Source organism: Apium graveolens, chromosome 3 (genome assembly GCF_009905375.1).
Source record: "Apium graveolens cultivar Ventura chromosome 3, ASM990537v1, whole genome shotgun sequence".
In the NCBI taxonomy this organism is placed as follows: Eukaryota; Viridiplantae; Streptophyta; class Magnoliopsida; order Apiales; family Apiaceae; genus Apium; species Apium graveolens.
The window spans coordinates 67,143,425-67,161,293 of NC_133649.1; the positions used below are offsets into that span (position 1 = coordinate 67,143,425).

At 35.2% G+C, this 17,869-nt stretch overlaps 1 pseudogene; it reads right to left on the reverse strand.

Annotated features, from left to right (window-relative positions):
• Positions 1 to 992: 992 nt before the first annotated feature.
• LOC141714302 (uncharacterized) overlaps positions 993 to 17,869 on the reverse strand; it is a 43,668-nt pseudogene continuing 26,791 nt past the window's right edge.

Genomic DNA, 17,869 nt, shown 5'->3' on the forward strand with positions numbered 1-17,869 from the left:
CCGGCTTAATATTGAACCTACAGGGTCACACCATAAAAGAGAATGATTTAATGGTGGAGGAATTAATTAATAATGGCTGGTAATTATTTATTTGTGAAATAAATAATTAATTAGCAAATTTAATAATTGATTAAATGAGATTTAATTAATTATAAATTAATTAAGAAAAGTTCTTAATATTATTAATTAAGAATTTAATTTTGGAAATTAAATCAAGTGAGAGAATTATTTTTTTAAAGTGTTTAGAAAAGGGGTTAATGATTAAAAGGTGTTTTAATTATTAGTTAATTGGTTAATAAGAATAATCAATTAAAGGGTTAAGAATAATAATATTTTATGGAAAAATTTTCAGCTGAAAATTTTGCATATAAATATACTATTATAAACTCTATTTGCCTCAACCCAAATAATAAGACCTAATTCTAAAGTAGAAAAGAAAAGGAGGCAACTAATTCTCTCAACCTCTTCCTCCCTCCATTATTTTGATCTCTTGGTGGATACCGGTGGAGTGCTTCACAATTGAGGAGCAGCTGCTAGGGATCTCCATTCATCGTTCTTGGATCGCTATTAAAGGTTAGTAATCGATTTCTCGATTTATTCACGATTTGTATGCGTTTATATGGATTTTATATCAAGAAAATGTTTTACCATGGTTCTGTGATGAATAAAATCCTACAATGGTATCAGAGCATAGGTTGTATGCATATAGATCTGTGATAAAAAATTCAGAATTTTATGATCTTGTATGAATTTATTATGATTTTTGCAAATTATATCATGGATTAATTATGGTTGAATTAGAAATTGTTTCTCAAAATGATTTTGACTGTAGATCTGGGTTCTACAAGTGTTGTAGATCGTCTGGGTATTTTTTTCATAATTTTCTGATGTGTGGATTAATTATTATGATTTTTTGAAGTTGTTTTAATTAAAATTCGTAATTAAATATGTATATATATATGTAATCTGTTATGTATATATATATATATATGTTATATCCTGCTGTAATCAGGAAAAGGTGGGTGGCACGGCGTTCTAAAAAGCGGCGGCGGCGGCTGTTAATAATAATAAAAAAAAGCAGAAGCTGACAGGCGCATGAGAGAAAGGAACAGGCGCGTGCAGCGCACGCGGGGAAAGGGGGTGTCGCGCATTCCGGGAATGCGTACACCCTGTGGCGCATTCACGGAATGCGTTACACCTTTTAATGGCTTAAAAGGGGTAATGCGTTATAGGGCTTGTAACGCGTTCCTATAATGCGTTACATCCAATCTGTTTTTTTTTTAATTTGATTTCTGGGAGTTTCGTAACTCCGTTTTGGGCGTGCAATATATCGTTGGATTCGTTTTTCCGAGACGGATCTAATGGAGTGGTCAAATTTTTTTTTTATATAAAAGTTTTGAACTTTTTATATTCCCAAAAGTGTTTTAAAGCATGTTTTAAAGCATGTTTTAAAGCATGTTTTAATTGCTTTTAAATGCTATAATAAATTCATACATCATTATATCAATGTGTGACATGATATTGCTTGCATGCTTACTTGTTTATTTATTTTTATATATGAGATATATGCCTATGTTTACCATGCAATGATAGATTTAGGTGAACTTAAATCAATATAAGGCGTGCTCTAGAAAATCTAGAATATGAATCGTTTCTTGCCTTAACAATAATATTATGAATACAATCATGAGATTCTTGTGTTTATGAAACACGTAATTAAATATGAATTTTCAATATTGAGAGAAAGGATGATTCTGTCAAAAGCAGATTTCTATCTGTAAGAAAGGGGTATTAAGTGACGCCTCTTGACAATGCTCCCCCCAATCTGAGAATCATCTGATTATCGATTATTGATTTGAAATATTTAATTTAAAAGGAAGAATCTCTTTATAATATGATTATGATTATAACATAATATAATCCCTCTAAAATTAAATAATATCAAGTAGTAATTGGCCAATGACACAACAGGCTTATGTCGGTCAAAGCCTTCCAACATGGTAGAAAGTAGTTCTTATTTTTAAATCATTGTCGTTTCGTGCTACAGCCGAGGGCTTTGATTTCGAAACAAGAAATACTTGTCTATTACATAGAGATGTGTACATTGAATTAGAATCTAAAGGTCGTTACGTGCTGCAGCCGTGGGCCGTTGGAGACTGATTCAATTGTACGAAATGTTGGGTTAGACTTGACTTAGAATATTGAGTCTGTCGTGCTACAGCCGTGACTCAATTATTCAAGAGGCTAAAGTTTTATTAGGGAATAACATAAGATGTAATTGACAAGAGTTGTCTATCTATTGAACATCACATGACGTTTCGTGCTATAGTCGAGGTTGTGTGATGGAATATAGGATCCCTATTCCCACTAGCATTATGAATGCTTAATTTTTCACTTAAGGGGGTTATATAATTTAGATAAACTAGTGGGAGCCACTTATACATAAAGACCCGATTCATATAGTGTTTTGAAATGAAATTGAATATTTGCTAAGTGTTGTTATGTGTTCATCATTTACAGATTTACTATATACGTTATGTCTTCTGCACTATCACTCCGGAGTATACTAGATGCTCACAAGTTGACTGGTCCTAATTTTGCTGACTCGCTTCGAAACTTGAGAATTGTTCTCAGGGTTGAGAAGCTAGAATATGTGCTTGACTCACCTAAGCCTACTGAACCTGTTAGCGATGCACATAATGATGAACATGTTGTGTATCGTAAGTGGATAGATGATGCAAATGTTGCTCAATGCATCGTGCTAGCTTCCATGAACATTGAGCTACAGAAGCAGCATGAGCATATGGATGCTCACACTATCCTTATGCATATACAAGAGTTGTATGATGTGGCAGGGAGGATAACTCGATATGAGATATCGAAGGAGCTGTTCGGTTGTAGGATGTCTGAGGGATCATCTGTGAATGACCATGTACTTAAGATGATCAATTTGATTGAACGTCTTGGATAACTTGGTTTTGCCATGGATGGGGAGCTGAGCCAAGACTTGGTGTTGCAATCACTTCCGGGTTCGTTCTCGCAGTTTGTTATGAACTTTCACATGAATAAGCTGGATGTTAGCCTGTCTGAACTCCACAACATGTTGAAGACTGCGGAATCGAATTTTCCCCCTAAGAAGAGTTCTGTTCTTCTAATTGGTGAAGGTTCCAATCCTAAGAAAAGGAAGAAGAACCCTTCTAAGAAGAAAAACGTAGGTGAAAAAAATCCGGTTCCACCAAAAGCTGAAGACCCCAAGAGCAAAGCTGTTTGCTTTCACTGTAACAAAGTGGGGCACTGGAAGAGGAACTGCAAGGTTTACCTTGCATAATTGAAGAAGAAGAAGTGTAGTGAGACTACCGCTTCTGTTTCAGGTATGTTAATGATTAAATTGAATATGTCATTAAATCAAATTTCTACTTGGGTATTAGATACCGCCTGTGGTTCTCATATTTGCAATTCGTTACAGGGACTAAGGAGAAGTAGGACTCTTGAAGAAGAGGAGGTGATTCTACGGATGGGAAATGGAGCAAGAGTTGCTGCTGAAGCTGTAGGATCATTTCATTTACATATGCCTATGGGCAAGACTATTATTTTAAATAATTGTTATTTTGTTCCCTCAATTATGAGGAATATTATTTCTATTCCCATGTTAGACTTGGCTGGATTTTTGTTTGTTATTCAGAATAATAAATGTTCAATTCTTAGAGATAATGTTATTTATGGAAGTGGTATTATAAACAATGGTCTGTATGTATGTGACGTAGAGCATAATTTTCTATAAATTGAACATACTAATAAAAGAAAAAGGGATGATGAAAATCTTACTTTCTTGTGGCACTGCAGACTTGGTCATATTAGTTAAAATAGACTGCGAACATTGCATAAGGAAGGGTTACTTGACCCCTTTGATTTTGAATCATATCCTACATGCGAGTCTTGTCTATTGGGTAAAATGACCAAATCTCCATTTAGTGGACATGGAGAGAGGGCTGCAGATTTGCTAGGATTGGTACACACAGATGTATATGGACCAATGTCTACGCAAGCCATGGGTGGATTTTCATACTTCATTACTTTCATAGATGATCGATCTAGATTCAGATATGTGTATTTGATGAAACACAAGTCTGAAGCCTTTGAAAAGTTCAAAGAATATAAGTATGAAGTGGAGAAACAAACCAAACATAGTATTATATCTCTTCGATCAGATCGAGGTGGTGAATACTTGAATGGAGAGTTTCTAGCTTATCTCAAAGAAAATGGTATAGTCTCCCAGTGGACTCCTCCATATACTCCACAGCTGAATGGGGTATCTGAAAGGAGAAATTGAATTTTGTTAGACATGGTTCGGTCCATGATGAGCTATGCGAATCTTCCAGTATTCCTGTGGGGTTATGCATTGGAAACCTCAACATATTTACTGAATAAGGTGCCTTCCAAATCTGTTCCTCAAACTCCATATGAGATATGGAAAGAAAGGAAACCGAGTCTTAAACACGTTAAGATTTGGGGATGTCCAGATTATGTCAAGAAAGTTGACCCAGATAAGATGGAATCTCGATCCGTAAAATGTAATTTTGTGGGATATCCTAAAGAGACTTTAGGGTATTACTTTTACACCGATCATAGGGTGTTTGTCTCCAGACATGCTACCTTCTTGGAAAAGCAGTTTATCCTTGTTTAACTTGATGAAGTTCAAGAAGCATAAACTACTACGGTTTAAGTAGAAACACCTATTCAGACTGAACAACCTTCTGTGGAACAGCCCATTCGTAGGACAGAGAGAGTGTCTCGCGAACCTGAGAGGTATTATGGCCTTGTCATTGAGAATGACAATGAGTTGTCAATAATTGATGATGACGACCCTATGACCTATAATGAGGCTATGAGTAGTGTTGACTCAGAGAAATGGCAAAGTGCCATGAAATCCGAAATGGAATCTATGTATTCCAACCAAGTATGGACTTTGGTTGAAGCACCTGAGGGTGTGAAGCCTATTGAGTACAAATGGGTATACAAAAGAAATATTGGAGCAGATGGCCAGGTGGAGACCTATAAGGCCAGGCTCGTGTCTAAAGGATTCAAACAAAGGCAAGGGATTGACTTTGATGAAACTTTTTCACCTATAGCCCTGTTAAAATAAATTCAGATTTTGCTTGCGATTGCTGCTTACTACAACTATGAGATCTGGTAAATGGACGTGAAAACGGCCTTCCTCAATGGAAAACTTGAAGAGGAAGTGTATATGAAACAACCATAAGGTTTTCTTTCCAAAGGAAATGAACACCCAGTGTGTAAGCTGCTGCGAACCATATATGGTTTAAAGCAAGCTTCTCGTAGATGGAACATCCGTTTTTATGAGACAATCAAAGAGTTTGGATTTATCAAAAACATAGATGAACCATGTGTCTACAAGAAGGTTAGTGGGAGCGCGGTGACATTTCTTGTATTGTATGTGGATGACATACTTCTTATAGGAAATGATATACCGATGCTGCAATCAGTCAAAGTGTGGCTATCGAAGAACTTTACTATGAAGGACTTGGGAGAAATATCCTACATTCTCAGTATGAAGATCAATAGAGATAGATCTAGAAGAATGATAGGTCTTACCCAGGGTACATACATCCAGAAAGTGCTTAAAAGGTTTAACATGGAAAACTCCAAAAGAGGTCTCATACCGATGAGCCATGGAGTGTCCCTTTCTGAAAAGATGTCTCCTAAGACACCTAAGGAAAGAGAGCGTATGAGTAAGATTCCTTATGCTTCAGCAATAGGATCTATCATGTACGCGATGTTATGTACTAGGCCTGATGTTGCTTATTCAATAAGTGTGACGAGCAGATATCAGTCCGATCTAGGTGAAGACCACTGGAAAGCAGTGAAGAACATCCTTAAGTACTTGCGAAGGACTAAGGATATTTTTCTTGTTTTTGTTGGTGAATCTGAGTTGAAAATAGAGGGTTATACTGACTCTAGTTTTCAATCAGAAAGTGATGATAGCAAATCCATGTCAGGGTATGTGTTTACTCTGAATGGTGGTGCGATTAGTTGGAAGAGTTCCAAACAGTCTACAACGGCTGACTCCACAGCGGAAGAAGAATATATAGCTGCAAGTGAGGCTGCAAAAGAAGCCGTTTGGATGAGGAAATTTGTTTTCGAGTTGGGAGTTGTTCCTAGCATTGAGGAGCCTATTGTGTTGTATTGTGATAACAACGCAGCAATAGCACAAGCTAAGGAACCAAGATCTCATAAGAATTCCAAGCATGCCCTGCGGCGCTTTCATCTGATTAGGGAGTTTGTTGAAAGAGGAGATGTCAACGTCAAGAGAGTTGACACACATAACAATATAGCAGACCCTTTAACAAAGCCACTTTCTCAAAGTCACTTTGTTCGTCATAAAGACAAGATGGGTATTAGATACCAGAGTGATTGGATTTAGTACAAGTGGGAGATTGAAAGAGATGTGTCCTAAGTCTAATCATGTATGATGATTTAGGAATAACTTTTATGTAATCTGTTTTGATTTCATTGATATTAATAAAAGACTTGTTTTGGTCTTATTGCGGGCTTTATCTATTTAAATGTTTAAATAAGATATACCATAGTTTAGAGTAAAGTTTTTTATGGATTATGATGAGATCGTAATAATGAGACCTAAAAGATGATAACTCTGAACTTAAATATTTCCAGGTCATAGGATTACTAACTGGTAATTAGTAATCCGCAAAGATCGGTACATACTATGCTTGCTTCATTATGAAAGATGTCTGTTCTCATAGACATTTGTGTGGTGACACTATAGCTAGTATGTAGGTGCTTATTATAATATAAGTTTACTGAACATGACTCACACAGCTGAACAACTGATGGAGTTCACTCACGTGTCAGCAGATGTTCACATAGTGATAGTTGTACAAGTATCCTTAGACTTGAGGTCATCATAGTCATCTTGTGTACACTGAACTATACTTTGGTTTAGTTCTTAGTCTCCAGGGATAATAATAAGGGCTCTACTGGGTGTAGGAATTTGTACAGGAAGATAGTGTATAATCAATAAAGGATCTACCCCTTCCAGTGAAAGGAAGAGAATGTTCAATGCTGATCCACTTATGCTAGTTCAGGAATCTCTGGCCAGAGTGAATGAAATTAGAAAGGAGTTTCTAATTCACATTAGAACTAAGCATAGTAAATGGGAAAGCATATGATTAAATAAGATAGGCTTGACACGAGTTCCATGCCTTGTATTTAAATCATGACATTGCAGGGTAGAAGGAATTAATTGTACGGTAACAATTCACTGAATAGGTTCTTGGTATTCTAAGCAGTGAATTCGTATTATCCGGATAGTCGCGATATGCTGAGAAATATCCCTCATGATGTAGAATAAACATGATTAATTTATTAATTAATCATATTTAATAAATTAGAGAATTTATTTAAATAATGATAAAATAGTTTTATTATTATTTATTTCTACTACCAGCTTAATATTGAACCTACAGGGTCACACCATAAAAGAGAATGATTTAATGGTGGAGGAATTAATTAATAATGGCTGGTAATTATTTATTTGTGAAATAAATAATTAATTAGAAAATTTAATAATTGATTAAATGAGATTTAATTAATTATAAATTAATTAAGAAAAGTTCTTAATATTATTAATTAAGAATTTAATTTTGGAAATTAAATCAAGTGAGAGAATTATTTTTCTAAAGTGTTTAGAAAAGGGGTTAATGATTAAAAGGTGTTTTAATTATTAGTTAATTGGTTAATAAGAATAATCAATTAAAGGGTTAATAATAATAATATTTTATGGAAAAAATTTCAGCTGAAAATTTTGCCTATAAATATACTATTATAAACCCTATTTGCCTCAACCCAAATAATAAACCCTAATTCTAAAGTAGAAAAGAAAAGGAGGCAACTAATTCTCTCAACCTCTTCCTCTCTCCATTATTTTGATCTCTTGGTGGATACCGGTGGAGTGCTTCACAATTGAAGAGCAACTGCTAGGGATCTCCATTCATCGTTCTTGGATCGCTATTAAAGGTTAGTAATCGATCCCTCGATTTATTCACGATTTGTATGCGTTTATATGGATTTTATATCAAGAAAATGTTTTACCATGCTTCTGTGATGAATAAAATCCTACAATGACAACGATTAGTTCATGATCGAACACATCATCACCATGGGTTCCAATGAACACATTATAATAAATAAGTTCACAATACTACGAGATAATATAAAAGTACTAGGGTTTAGAATAAATCAAAAACAAGCATCCAAAAGTATCGCCTAAATCGAAGAATACAAAAGTGAAAACTAAATCTTCTTCTCTTTATCCGTCTCGTGTGCTCTTGGTCTTCTCTATGTTCTCCCTGGTTTCCTCCTTATTAAAAATGTCTACTTTTCATTATATATAAGCCCCCGGTTGACCTGGACTCTTAAATCACCCAATCAGACTCAAATCAGGATTCTGTAGTAAGTGTATGACGCGGGCATGCTGTCTTACTGGATTAACTGGCGCGGGTGCGCTCCTTCAAGTGCGGGCGCGCTCCTTCAGGAGCGGGCACACTTGATTTCTGTAGAAAACTCTGTAGTTTCTTATTTTGTGCTTTGATTTTCTTGCAAACCTCCGCAACTCCATTCCCTGATCTCTTATCAATATAAAATCAATTGAAAGCTCATTAACACCTCCGACTAGTGCCCTGAAATGACTCAACACAAAACACATCAAAAATACCAAAAACTTGAGTCCAAAACATCAACTTAAGCTGATATGAAGTGTTCCAAGTGGATATAAAATCCACTTATCATTATTCTCTCAAAAGGATATAGAGCTGAAAAGGCATATAAATAGTTACTATGTGCATTCTCCCACCAGAATGTTATCTATTAAAAATTCGCCTATTATCCAGGGCATCTGTATAAGAGTCACTACCCCTTGGTTAATATATTTCCAATGCACATGTGAGATTCACACACACAAGGAATGTATTAACATAGCAATCATTGTTAAACCATATCAAGGTCAATGGAAATGGTTGAAATCTTGGATCATGTTTCTGCTCTTTATCTCTGATCTTGAATAAGAACATATGATCCTGGAAGTTGCTCTATTTTAATTATTAGATCCTAGTCTATGATATGTGAAATGATCTTGGACTCTGATCTTTTGGGTTAAGATCTTGGAGACTCTGATAAGTCCTCACAGAATTTAGAAGAAATATTTGATCCCTAATGGCATATCATTGATCATTGGTTATCTTCCCAGAATTTAAATCTGGAAATGATTTTGACTTGTGCAGCTCGTAAATAAGGACTCGGATATTATCTGACGAGTTTATGAGGGATACTTCTTCATGGAAGTTGAGGGATATCAGGAATTCTGCCACTTGAAAGAATCCTAATTTCCCCTCTCAGAAGTAACATTTCTCAATCTCTTGACTGAGAGTTTCCATCCTTGAAGGCGGAAGGCAACTTTTCTATGAAAAGGATTTCCTTGCAGGTACACTTGGATGTTTGGAGCTTTGAGTGAGTGACACACTATGAGACTGAGTGACAAACACTTGAGTGTAGAGTGGAGTGAAACACAATGTGAGATCACTAAACAGAAATCACACACTTGCACTGTGAGGAATTGGTTATCAAATAATTTCTTCACTTGGTTGGTTGATCCTAAGGTGCTACTCTGGATACATTTTGAAGGATTACTCAACTAAAAGGGAAATATTGTAAAGAGATTATGGACTAATAGTCTTTCTGAAACTAAGAAGAGGGATTTCTAACTTTATTATACTAAGGAAGGGATTCTTCATCTTAGGGGGAGAGATTGTTAGAAATATGTTGTGAACTTGATGATAAGTTAAACAAAACACCTTAGTAGATTTAACTTAGTGAGTTTTGTAGCTCTCGACGTATGTTTTATTATAGTCCCGACGGATAACTAAACATCCATCGAGAGTGTAGCTTATGTAATAATAAGTATTGTAGCACATCTCTGCAAACAACAAAGTTTTAGTCTGGTAGATCCTTTAGGATTTTCTAAGTCATGTTGACTACTAGATTGATATGCAGAATAGGTTGGCTAATTGTAAATATAAGATGTCTTGTAATTTTGTATAAGTGAAATGGAGTCAAGTGACAGATAGACTCCCGGTGGATGATCTACAAGGCTCCCGGCGGATGATCATATTCAAAATAGTTGTTGATAGTGACAACACAGTCACATGCGTCAGGTGTTTGCAAAAGGAATGTGGCAGCCTGTTAAGCAGGATTTTAAGAACAAAGAAGCATTACCATTTCCATGCAAATGTGAAGATATTCAAAGATACTGGATAGAGTAATGTTGTAACATGATATTAGACTAGATTCATTTTGTTTTATTGTCTTGTCTTATTGTCATGTAACTTGGTGATATATAAACCAAGTGCAGCAAGTAGAACAATTAACAAAGCAAGCACATTTTTCAGAAGAGATAAATAAAGCTATACTTATTAAGAATTTCTCTGTAGTTTGTTTGTTCAGTTGTAAAAGCAGTTGTGTGCTATTCAAAGCATTACAGAGTTCTCAATCTGATATATATATATAAATCTAGTAGATACTTTCAAATCCACCAGAAAGTTTTAAAGCTTGTTTTTATTACTTGGTGTTTTGATTTCTATTTTTCTTCTATTCTGCACTACTGTAAATCAAACACTGTTATATATATTGAGTTAGAACAATTTTACAATTAGAAAAGGAGTCAGAATTACATTCAACCCCCCTGTAATTCTTGTTGTATTGTTAGGGATTAACAATTGGTATCAGAGCAAGCTCTTGAAGTACAAAGAGTGTAAAATTCACAACAATTAACAAGATGAACAAAAAGGATGTTGGAGTTAAAATTCCATTTCTGGATAAAGACAACTATCACCACTGGAAAGTGAAGATGCACCTACATCTTCTCTCTCAAGATGAAGCTTATGTGGATTTCATTGAAAAAGGTCCTCATGTCCCTATGAGAGCTGCCACAGGGAATGAACCATCAGTTCCAAAACCTAGGCATGAATGGTCTGATCCAGACATTGAACAAGTCAGGATAGATAAGAAGGCCATGAACATACTGTTTAATAGTGTTGATGGTGATATGTTTGACAACATCATTAATTGTAAAACAACTAAAGAAGTTTGGGACACAATACAGATTATTTGTGATGGTACTGAGCAAGTAAGGGAGAACAAGATGCAGCTCCTGATTCAGCAATATGAGCATTTTCACTGTGAAGAAAGTGAGTCACTCACTAATATTTTCAGTAGGTTTCAAAAACTGTTGAATGCTCTAAAACTGCATGGAAGAGTCTATCAGACAAAAGACTCTAACCTCAAGTTCCTTAGATCTCTCCCAAAAGAGTGGAAGCCAATGACAGTCTCACTGAGAGATTCACAAGATTACAAGGAGTTCACCTTGGAGAGACTGTATGGCATCCTGAAAACCTATGATCTTGAAATAGAGCAAGATGAAAGGATGGAGAAAGGAAGGAACAAGGGAGGATCCATTGCACTTATTGTTGATTTGGAAAAGGAAAAAGAAATGAAGGTGGAAGCTGTTGAGTCTACATCAAAGGTCTGTGAAAGCAAGGGTAAAGGGCTGGTAGCTGAAAATGAAGAACAATTAATCCAAGATGACATGGATGATATTGATGAGCATCTAGCATTCTTATCTAGGAGATTTTCCAAGCTCAAATTCAAGAAGAATTTTGGAGCAGCCAAGCCAAACAGAAACATGGTTGATAAGTCAAAATTCAAATGTTTCAAATGTGGCTTCTGTCACAACCCAACTTTAACAAAAGAAAACTATATGAATAATTACAATAGTTAATAAATGGAAATATATACACCGAAACCAAGATCTTACAGTTTAGGGTTTGGAACAGCCCAATACTATTAACTATTACAACCTGATTTCAATATCGAGTCCTCACACAAAATGATCACTAATCTACGTGAGCTCGAACATACGAATCAGCATCACAAGTCTTACATGCTGTCTGATTGAATCTAACAATATCTGCTAGCTAAAATATCAGGGTGAAAGCAAGTAGTGAGTCAAATGCTCAACAAGTGCTATAATATACATAAACATAATAAAATAACAATGGAAATGAAAGATTCAACCATATAGTGACAAGAGATAAACTTTCAGGGTGATGGCATCTTTTATTTGTAACAAAACAATTAGAAACCATTTCTTTATTAAAACCATTTTATGACGTTACGGATTACAGCCGGTGATTAGCCACGAAGTAATCCCGAACCTCGCTGGGTTCTAGAACATTAGTGGGATCCCTAGGAAACCTTTAAGCCTATAATTTAAAAGCGGAAAGGACTTGCGTCTCAGTCCAGATCCACTATCTAAAGAAAACATTTGTCCCCCTTTGGGACTGAAAATCCACTTTTAACTTTTTATTTTAAAAACTGATGCCAAGTGACGGTTAATTTCTTAAACAGTGAACATCTTTATCAAGGGTTCTAGATCAACTTCGAAGCACATGTAATAGGTTCAATAAACTTTAAGGGCATGATCAATTAGAATGATAACTTATCGAATGGAATTGCAAAGTTTCTATTCACAAGGGATTTGGTATTGCGGTTTAACAGGGTTATTGGATAGTATAAAGGAACTAAGTCGAACTAGGTTCAATGTAGTGGTTCCAGATAAGACATAGGTATTTAAAATATAAATGTTAGGTCACACAAACTCTGTAGAAGGGGGTTGAATACAGTGTTTAATACAATCAAATCGATTTTAAACACAAGTAACAGTAAATAGATATATTCAACAAGATAAACTCTGTTACAATGGAACTGTTCTCTCTCAGTGAAGAACAAATATCACTAAGAGCTGCTAGGTTATAATGTATAATCTTCTCGATAATGATAACACATATAGTGTAAACCCAAAGTCTGCGTTTATATAGTACACAGTTACAATATAACTTCTAATTGATATGGAATATAATTATGTCTCCTAAAATATATCAATCAGATATCTTCTACAAGTCTTCCAGTCTTTTAACTCTTTCCATGCATATCTTCTTTTGTTTTAGTCTCGATCTTCTACTATAAATCAGCTTCCTTCCTTATATGAAAGTCTTCCCGCACTTAAGTTCTGATATGACCTTAAGTTCTGATATTAAGTTCTGACTTCCAGTAAGTCGTGATTCCAGTAAGTCCTGATATGTCCTGTTTATTAAGATCTACAAACTAAACATGAATCATATTAGACATGACATCTCAAATATATCTAACAATCTCCCCCAACTTGTAAATTATTCAAAATATAAAAGTTAATAGATTTGATGATGTCAAAAACATTTAAGAACAAATGCAATAAGAGTTTAACTAGATAACTAACTACAACTTACAGTCCTTGTAGCTTTTACCAATCTCACTGAGTCAATTTGAATCCATGATGATTCTTGACAAAGCTTGATATCAGCTCTTCTTCTTTAATCCTCAGGACATGAGAGAGTGTAGTCTTAACTTGCTTTATCTCTTCATTCTGACTTCAAATCTAATAGATTGCAGTCCTTAAAGAAGAGATATGATTTTTTCTAAACCATCATTCAGTCTTATTACCCTGGATGAGAAGAATCTTCATTGTAGCACAGACATTTCTCATTCAGTAACACTTCAAGCTTAGCAGAATTCTTCTTCATTAGAATTTCACTTCCATCATTTTCAACAATACTAGAAATGAATTCTATAACTCTTGAACCATAAATTCTTTCTTTATCTCTAATGGTCTTCAATATGAAGTTTGACCATCTCCTGGTAATATCAGACTTTACCTCTAAAAGGTAATGAAAGAATTGAAGTTCTTTCACTGATTTGTTTAATACATCTGATTCTGACATCTGATATGTCCTTCCATCTTCAAGAAATAGAATCAGATTTTCCTTTACATTGTGCTTGTCATGAGCATCCAGTACCACTTGAACAAAGATAACCTTATCAAGGTGTTTTAGTGTAACATCTTCAAAAGGTTTGTCAGTCAATAAAAATGGATCTCTAGTCAGCACTTCAACTCCTATTTTAATCTTAGCTTCATCAGAACCTAGTCCAGCTCTGTCTCTTACTTCTCTGGCTTTCAATCCAACAGTCATGAAATCAGATAACAACTGGCTTTTCTTTGCATCTGATGGTTTGACATTTTTCCATAGGAGTTTCTTTTTATCAGCTACTTTCATCTTGTCTAAATCAACTTGAGCACTGTTAGAGGTTGATTTGATGACTTTATCAGAACTTGTTGTTTCTGTTGTAGCTTGTAGTTCTTCACTTTGAATAACTTGAGCATTGTCAGAGGTTGTCTTTGATTCTTCAGAAATCTTCCTTCTTTTCAGAGTTTGAACATCTTTATCTCTAGCAAGAATATCATCAGTAACTTGAACCATTTTGCACACCGGCTTTATCAGAATTTGAGAAATTTTCATCTCCAGTGGCTTGATTAGTTCATCAACTTTTCCTTTCCCTTTGTCTTTGGGATCAATCTCAGATTGTGGTCTAGTCTTGGGTCTTGATGCCTCAGTACTTCTCCTTGATCACAATGCCTTTTCCCTTAGGCCTTGGAGGTTTCATTGCAAAATAAAATTTTGGATTTAGATTTTTCTTTTCAGCTTTAAATCTAGCTTCTTCCTCCTTGAGATTTTCTAAATCTATTCCTAGATTATGCTTCAGAAATAATCTTCTAGCAATTTCCTCATCAAGTGTCTGAATCTTGGGATCTTTGTAGTAGACATTAGTCTGCTTTCCCTTGAGCTTCAGATTTTGTATAAACCTTTGAGAATCTTGACTTCTACCTTGTATTAGAACATCAGGCTTTGTTATACTTTGCTCATCAGAACTTGATATCAGATTTTGAGTTTTCAGTACTTACTATCAGATTTTAAGTTTGAGCAGCTTCAGAACTTGTCCTCTTTTGAGTAGAAGATTTGCTTGCATCAGTAATTAGTTTCCCTGAAGAAACCTTGCTGCTCTGCTCTTTTCCTTGAACTTAACCTCAACCCTTACTAGGGTTTCCCTGGTGATCAGTTCATCATCTTTCTTCTTTAGTAATTGATCATTTGAGCATTTGGACTTAACTATCTTCTCCCCTTTTTTGGCATCATCTGAGAGTAGTAGTGAGAGAAGAAGTTCAACTGAAGATTGAATTTCATCCAATTGAGCCTGTTGAAAAGCTTGATTAGTCAGAACCTCAGTGATTTGGGCCTGTTGCTTCTCTTGAGCTTTCTCAATTGTTCTACTTTCTCAGAGATAGGCCCGATAAACCTCTTTTTGTCAAGCTTGTTCTCCATATCTAGCTTTTCAGCTTTTTCAAGAAGCTTAGCAACCTTTTCTTGAGTAGCATAGTGTAGACCTTGAAGGTTCTTGGTAGAAAGAGCTGTAATTTTGAGTTGTGTCTTGAAATCAACATTTGTGAGTAACTCATCAGCTTTACTAATATGGTCTGTCAATACTTTGGAGCTTGGAATGAAATCAGTGTCATTCCACTTCTTGGTCCACTCCACACCTCTGTGAGTATCTTCCCAAGGAATAGGAGCAGCTTGCTCAACAAACTTCTCAATTAGTGCCTCCTTTCCTAGAATGGGAGCAGGAGTATCAACAGAAATACTGTATTCTGAACTTGAGGAAGACTCATTATCTTCTGACAGTACTAGAGTGTGTGAAGCAACTGGAGATTCTGGAACAATCTCATCTAAATTCTGAGCATTAGAATTTATCTCCAGAATTGGTGTTGTTGGTGTAGATGGTATTTTAGCATTTAAGATTGGAGGGTTGACTTGAGATGACTGAGCTGCTATAGGAGCTTCCAAATAATGAATAGTAGGAGTATGCAGCCTGTTGATGTCAATTTCAGGACTTAAGCCTGAATTTTCAACTGTAATATCTTCATGAAGAGGAGAGACTGGAGGTATAACCATTATATCAGAAACAGTGTCTTGACCTTTAGCTGGAGGTGGCAGAGATTTAATGATAATTGGCTCTTTTAAGATCAGAGATTCCTGATCTCCTTCCTCAGCTTCTTCAGTATCTTCTGATGGAGACTAAGCATTATACCTCTTTGCCCTCATTTTCTTCAATCTCCTTGCCAATGAAGGGGTTGATTTAGCAGCATCAGAATTTACAGTTCTCTTTCTTTTCAAAGAATCAGAATCTTCAGCTACAGTTTCTTTCTGAGAAGTGACATTCTCAGCTTCAACTATCACAGGTTCTGATGCATGAGCATGTGCTTCCTTTTCACTATCAGATTCATCCCTGAGAATCATTTTCCTTCTCTTTTGTGGAGGTTGAGGAACAGACTTTGTCCTCTTAGGTTTGGAAGATGAACGTCTGATTGTATGTGCTGATGGTTGAGGTTGAGATGACTGTGTTGGTTTGAAATATGTCTTTTGGTGCCATTTCTGTAAGAAATAAGTGAGAAAATATATTGTGCACAAGGTGTTTGATAAAAGTCCTGTATGAAAAAGCTTTAGAGAATATTAGAGAGAGAGAGAGAGAATAAGAGAGATTAAAAATAGAAAAGTAGATAAAAGATCAGAAAATATTTTAACTCCCATATATATACTCTCTCCACTCAACAGTCCTTTTTAGAAGTAAAACAGACACTTGTACACCTGTCAGCCAGTAAATAGTTAAACCAGAGTTAGTGGGCACGGAAAATAAGCAATAATTACTGTGCACATGTAGTTTTTCACGACAAGCACGTTTACCACTAACCCAAATGATTATGGTTGATTTTATCTCACCTAATTATATTCTGATTAAATATGACCGTTACAGTATTTACCACAAATAAGTCAAGTAAAGAATAATACCATGTAAGCATCAGAGTTTCCATCAGGATTTAATATCAGAACTTGACTATTATCAGATTTTGACAGTCATCAGAACATGGCTTCTGTACTCAAAAAGTGAATGTCTTGTTCTGTGATTCTTCATACAAATACTGACTTGTGTCTTCAGAGTTTAATCATCAGAACTTCCATCAGAACTTGTCCTCAGAATTTATGCATATGACACTTAACTATTTATCTGAAACAACTTGATCACCACGGTAATTTTCATCATTCATATGGAGTGATAGTGTGTGCATTAGTAAAAATATCATATAAAGATTAAAGTCTGATAAACTTCAGTACATCTTAGAAATAAGGCATAGCTAAGAAAAGTGCTTAAAAGCTGTCATTAATAATGAAGTCTACTATAGGATAAATTTATGCATGAGTCCACCTCAACTATTTGTGCTTATTTTATGCATCTTTTGAAATTCCTTTTTACAGTGGCTTCTCAGTGTAAGTGAGTCACAACTGCTTATCAGAATTATTGCTATTATCAGAGTATTTCTCCAGTAATCAAAGAATGTGAAAAGTCACCAAGAAAATTTATTTGCTTTTCTAATGCATATTACTTAATACCAGCAATGCACTTGGGTCTTCCCTTCCACATATTTACCCTAGATCTCAAAAGAGTACCTGACTTTAATTTTCTTTTCTTTTCTTCAGATAAATGAGGATTATCAAGCATGTGGTTCATCCTTAAGATTTATAGACATCATAATTTGACAGATAAGAAGCACGAATCTAGTTTGTGACTTAGTAATAAGATACCAAAGTAAATTTGACTAAGCTCAAAATCAGAATTTACTTGTGTTAATGAGTTTCCACATAAACAACTAATTCAAATATGGGATTTCTAGTATGTTAAAGACTACTAGGTCAGCACCTATCACAGTATTCCTCATTGGATTAAATAGTCACTGAACATTCAAATCACTATTAGAGTATATAGATCCACATTATATAACAATCAACATTTAATG